This window comes from Suricata suricatta, chromosome 8 (genome assembly GCF_006229205.1).
Source record: "Suricata suricatta isolate VVHF042 chromosome 8, meerkat_22Aug2017_6uvM2_HiC, whole genome shotgun sequence".
In the NCBI taxonomy this organism is placed as follows: domain Eukaryota; kingdom Metazoa; phylum Chordata; class Mammalia; order Carnivora; family Herpestidae; genus Suricata; species Suricata suricatta.
Window position 1 is genome coordinate 110801396 of NC_043707.1, and position 5791 is coordinate 110807186.

Here is a 5791-nt window from a genome sequence, read left to right on the forward strand (position 1 = left end):
GGCTCCTAGCCGGCCTGGCCGCCCGCCCTACTCCCGTTAGGCACGCAGCGCATTGGTCAGGCCGGCGAGCCGCCTCACCCTTGATTGGTGGGAGCGGTGTCTATCAGCCGGCGGTGTGGCTGTCCCGCGCCGGGCTCAGCTCGCACAGCCGATTTCTGCACGGGAGAACTGTTCCCCAGGATCCCTGGAGTCAACCTACCTGAGGCCGGCTTCCAGGCCTGCCGTCGGCTAAGCAACTAGGTGTGCGAGGCGCGCGCTAGGCTCCGGGCCGCCAGTGAACCAGCCCGGCCGCATGCGCCCGGCAGTCTTTCACGGAGGCGGGCTCCAGGCGGTGCGCACGCAGAGGCGGGGGGCGGGGCGGGCGCGAGTGCCCTCCCAGGGGCGGGGTCTGGGTGAGCAGGGCTCAGGGCCCCGAGTGCGCAGGCGTGAGGGAGAGGCGCTTTCTCGTCTGCCGGAGCTGCTCTGCGGACTTGTCCCCGCGCTAGTGATGCCCGGAAGACGCAGGTGTTCGAGACCGGGCGGGTTGTGGCCTTTCTGCCTTTCAGCTTTTGTCCGTAGTCGGTGATCCAGGCTTTCTCACTTGAGGAGGAGGCCGTTTTTGGACTCAAACCTGGCACATCCGTCGCCTGACTCCAGCAACCTTTGACAGGAGGCTAGATCCAACACACCGTGTCTCCGTACCTTCCGGCCCTGTGAGCACTACGTTCACGCCAGCTGGTGGTGCGACCCCCGCCCATCTCTCCTGCTACGCCCTCTGGACCGAGGGATAGCGGCAGTGTCACCCCTGGCTGGCCTCTAAATGGGAAAGCCTAGAAGGGCGGCTTGGGCTCCGGCTCCTTCCTCATCTGGCTTCCTTGCGCCGCGCCGCCCCCGCCCCCGTATCTGACCCGAGCGCAATTGCTTTAGATGGAGAAGGGTCCACAAAAAGCAGTTTCCGTAAAAGCAGTTTCCTACGGCTAACAATCATTGAGCACCCACTGTGTACCACACGCTGAGCTGGGTTCCAAAGGACCCTGTCCTGGGTATAACAACGTAGTGGGGCAAAATGATCAGCTAATTGCACTTCATCGTGATTTTCATAAGTTTTTGCTGCTGGAGTGCCCGGTGTGGGAACTGACCTAGTCTGGTGGGCATTGGGATGCAATCAAGAAGTCTTCTCTGAAAAAGCAGTTTAAAGCTGAGAACCGAAATGTACTGGCAAAGAACAGGAAGGGAGAGGTTGGGAGTACGAATAAGAGAAGAGGAAAGAAAAGCTTGTGTAAAGGCCCTGAGGCCCATAAGAACATAGCACAGCTGAATTAGCAGGTGAGTGTAGCTGCATTGGAGAAAGCCAAAGGAAGAGAGAATAGATCAGGCTGGAGAGGTGGGCGTGGCCATACCATGCAGAGCATTATTGAGTAAGTTAAGGATTTTCTTTCTCCTACAGGGAGTAGAAAACCATAGAAATTTTTTTGAGGAGGGGATTTTGTTTTTCTTTGGAATAGCGAATACATGCGCTGGTTCTTTTTTTTTTTTTTTTTTACTCAAACACTACACAAGGGCATAACTTGAAAAACTTCTCACCTCTGCACCCCAGTGTCCCTGTTTTCTTCCCTAGAAGCAATTTGTCACAAGCTCTTGTAATCATTTGGGAAAACGACTCAAACAAGTGGTTTCCAAGGCACCGGTTGGGAGGCTTCTGTAGTGCCCGAAGACAGCTTCTGGCTTCTTCCAAATCTGGAACCCCACTACTTCTACCCTGCCAAGCCACCCAAGCTGCACTCGGCTCCAAATCTAAAACATGCTCGGGATGTGTTTGAAGATGTGCTATGGCCACACATTCTTTCAAGAAGCATTTGGTGTTTATCTTAGCACTGAGACATGATAGACACTGAGAACACACTTGCTGAAGTAATGGAGATGCTGTAGGAGACACAAGAATGAGCCATTCACTCGGCAGGCGTTCTGAGTGATTGCTGTCCCCTGCCCCCTCCTTCTTTGAACCTCTGCCTTCTCCTCCCCAGACTCTTTCTCTGCAGTGGTCTTGCTTTCTATTTCACTGAGAAAATAGAAGCCATCAGGAGAACTTCTTGGGCTCCCAACGCCGTATCGACCAACCTACTTCTGTCTTTGCGCACAAGCTCTGCCCTCTCCCCTGTGATGTGGACACACTACCTTCATTGTTTCAAGCGCCGTATCTTCTCATCAAGTCAAGAAGGCACTCTGGCAATCCTCCCCTCATGCACCGGCGGCTTCCCCCTCTATGGGATGGTTTCCCCTAGCACAATGCAGTGTCTACTGTCTCAAAACCCCCCTCTTCGCTACACCCAATTCTCTGGCTACCCCTCATTTCTTTGTGTCCCTTTTCAGTCCAGCTCCTAGAAAGCGCTGTCTGCACTTGCTGTCTACAAGTTCTTCCCTCTCTTGAACTCATTCTGATCAGGCAATTATTCACATAATTCCACTGAAACTGTGCTCGTCGAAGATTAACCTCTGTGCTCCAAGACCTCTGTATCCCAGCCTAGACTCCCAAGTCTTAGATAAAAATGCCAGTGTGGCTGTGCATAGTGTGTGTATGTGTGTGTGTGTGTGTGTGTGATTGGGCGTATGTCTGGGCTGTTCCTCTTTCCAACCTTGAGCTCACAGACTCCCCTGTGGGCTTGTAGGTACAGCCATACAGCCCCCAGATCCTACTCCTAAACCAAATACTTCCTAACAGCATTTGTCAGAGCCAGTCACTCCCTCCTTAAAACATGTTCTTTACCTGGCTTCTAGGAAACCATTTTCTCTGTTCTTCTCCTATTTCACAGGCCTCTCCTTCTGGGCGCCCTTTCCTAGAGTCTTTCCTGTTCCTGACCTGTACACACTGGTGTGCCCCAGGGCTCACAAGATCCCTTCTCCGTCTATAATCATTCCCTTCCTGATCTCACCCAGACTTTAAGAACCATCAGCATTTTTTTTTTTTGAGAGACAGAGAGAGACAGCGCGAGCAGGGGAGGGTCAGGGAGAGAGGGAGACACAGAATCTGAAGAAGGCTCCAGGCTTTGAGCGAGGTGTCAGCACAGAGCCTGACGCAGGGCTTGAGCCCACAAACCACGAGATCATGACCTGAGCTGAAGCTAGACGTTTAACCGACTGAGCCACCGAGGCGCCCCAAGAACCATCTGTATTCTGATGATTCCCAATTGCATTTCCAACCTGGACCTGTCTCCTGACCTCCACATTGGGGGCCCTTCCAAGCAGGAAGGTCTTGGCACAAACGGCACCTTGTCTTCGGGTGGGACTCCCTGTCCATGCTGTTCCTACTCTTCGTGCTCCAGAGCCCCCACTGGGGTCGGGCCGAGGCCTCAACCAGGGGCTGCAGACTGTCTGGAAAGGGCCCGAGAGCAAGTATTTTAGGCTTTGGGGCCATGTGGTCCCAGTCGCAATGACTCAATTCTGCCTTTGTAGCACAAAAAGTGTAATACCTGAACAAAATAAGCATCACAGAAATAGAAATGCAGATTTGACGGGAAGGCCAAAGTTTGCCAACCCCTGAGCTAAACACACCTGTCATCTGGTCTAGCACCTTCCCTGCCCCATGCTGCTTCCCCCATTCCCTTACAGGTTTCACTTGGGAGCGTTGATCAATTATTCACTTACACAAGAACCCCATCTCAGTCTTTGTTCCTAAGGAATTCGACCTAAGACAGGGCCCCTCCTACACGTCCCTCCCCCGGTGTGCTCAATTCTTTCCCTAAGACATTTATCACAGGGTGCCAACATCACACGTCTAACTGGGCGTCTCCTCCCCACCCAATGGTAATTAATCTCATTGCGATGACTTCACGTTTCTGTGTCTCAGTTCCCCTTATCAGGTGCAGTCTTGTCCGCCTTTTAATAAGTTTAATTCCCTCTACTACCCTATAATGCCAATGCCATGCTTACTACTCTCTTCCACATGATGAAGCCAGGAGTGAAAATTGTAAATGCCTTCCTGAGAGCACGTGTGAAGGTTCACTTCGAATCCTTTCTGTTTTGCATCCCCTCATTCCGCCCATCACCAAATCTTGCTAATTGCTTCCTTACCAAGGCTCCTTTGAGTGACTTTCTTCTCATTCACATCAATACAATCAATTTTCTTTTTTTTTTTTTAACGTACATTTATTTTTGAGAGAGAGACATAGAGCGTGAGCAGGGGATGGTCAGAGAGAGGGAGACAGAATCCGAAGCAGGCTCCAGGCTCTGAGCTGTCAGCACAGAGCCGGCGTGGGGCTCGAATCCAGAACTATGAGATTATGACCTGAGCTGAAGTCAGCCGATTAACTGACTGAGCCACCCAGGTGGCCTTACAATCAATTTTCTAATTGATTACGTGGGCGAGTCATGGCAACAAGGAGCCCACCACCATTGACTTAAATGTGTATGTTTTGCCCAGATGGGGCCATTTAAAAAATTAGAATTCTTTTTAGTATTTTGTCATGTCCCGCCCTGTTTCCGTGTGTTGTCTTTACTCTCTGTGCGTCCCCCTTCCTGCCCTGTTTTCTCTCCCTCCCTCAGGAAAAGAACCCGCGATGATTCTCCGCCCTGCTGGCCGGGACAGGACACGACAGTATTTAATAAATATATAAATGGTATGAAATTCAAAAGGTAATAAGGAAGACACAGTAAAAGCTTTCCTCACATACCTATTCCCCAGCCACCTAGTTTTCCTCCCAAAGCCAACCAGTTTTACCAGTTTCTTGTTATCTATCAAGAGATACTTTGTGCATAGTTGATATCCTCTCTTATTGGCTGTGTGATATTTTATCGTGTTCTGTTGGGTTTTCCTTACTTAAGCCAGCTTTCTTTAATGATGTTATTTAGTGAATTCATTGGTTATACCCTCGCTTGGATGTGAAAAGATTTAAAGGGGTGAGTGTGGGGGCACCTGGGTGGCTCAGTCAGTTAAGCCTCCAACTTTGGGTCAGTTCATGATCTCATGGCTCGTGAGTTCAAGCCCTGCATCGGGCTCTGGGCTGACAGCTCAGAGCCTGGAGGCTGCTTCGGATTCTGTGTATTTGTGTGTGTTTCTCTCTCTGCCCCTCCCCTGCTCACACTCTGTCACTCTCTCTCTCTCTCACATAAAAATAATAAACATTTAAAAAATCTTAATAGATAAATAAAGTGTGTGTGTGTGTGTGTGTGTGTGTGTGTAAAATATGAGAGAAAAATGAAGCAAAGGGAAAATTAAGGTAGGAACTTTTCCTCCTCAATGACATTCCATTGTCTTCAGGACTAAAGGCAAAACCACATTTTGATTTATGAGTCTAAGCACAATCTGCCTCAGTTTACTCCTCTAGCCTTATGACCCACCCCATGCTCTACCCACACTGCACTCTTTCAGTCCCCTAAACACGCTATGCTATCTCTTTCCCACATCGGGATCTCGGGTCATTGCATAGACCTCTGATGGAAAACCTCCTTCCCTTTGTCTTACTAATGTCACATTTCAGCTTGGCCTTCGCTTTCCCAAAGTAGCTTTCCTGGACAGCCTTCTTCCTCCAAACTGGGGCTCACACTAAGGCTTCACGCTTCTGCTGCCTGGACTTCCCCAAGCATGGCACTTACAAGCTCTATTTTTTTTTTTTTTTACTGTTTTTATTTATTTTAGAGAGAGAGAGAGAGAGACAGCATGAGCAAGGGAGGGTCAGAGAGAGAGGGAGACACAGAGTCTGAAGCAGGCCCCAGGCTCTGAGCTGTCAGCACAGAGCCCAATGTGGGGCTTGAACCCACGAACTGTGAGATAATGCCCTGAGCCGAAGTCAGATGCTAAACCGACTGAGCCACCCAG

General features: G+C 50.4%; 1 protein-coding gene across 2 annotated transcripts in view; it reads right to left on the reverse strand.

Moving 5' to 3' along the window:
• CTPS1 (CTP synthase 1) overlaps positions 1-322 on the reverse strand; it is a 28165-nt gene extending 27843 nt beyond the window's left edge. For both annotated transcript variants that reach the window (XM_029948636.1, XM_029948635.1), the window contains exon 1: positions 200-322. The gene's annotated coding sequence lies outside the window, so the exon portion shown is untranslated. The remainder of the gene's footprint in view (positions 1-199) is intronic.
• Positions 323-5791: the final 5469 nt, after the last annotated feature.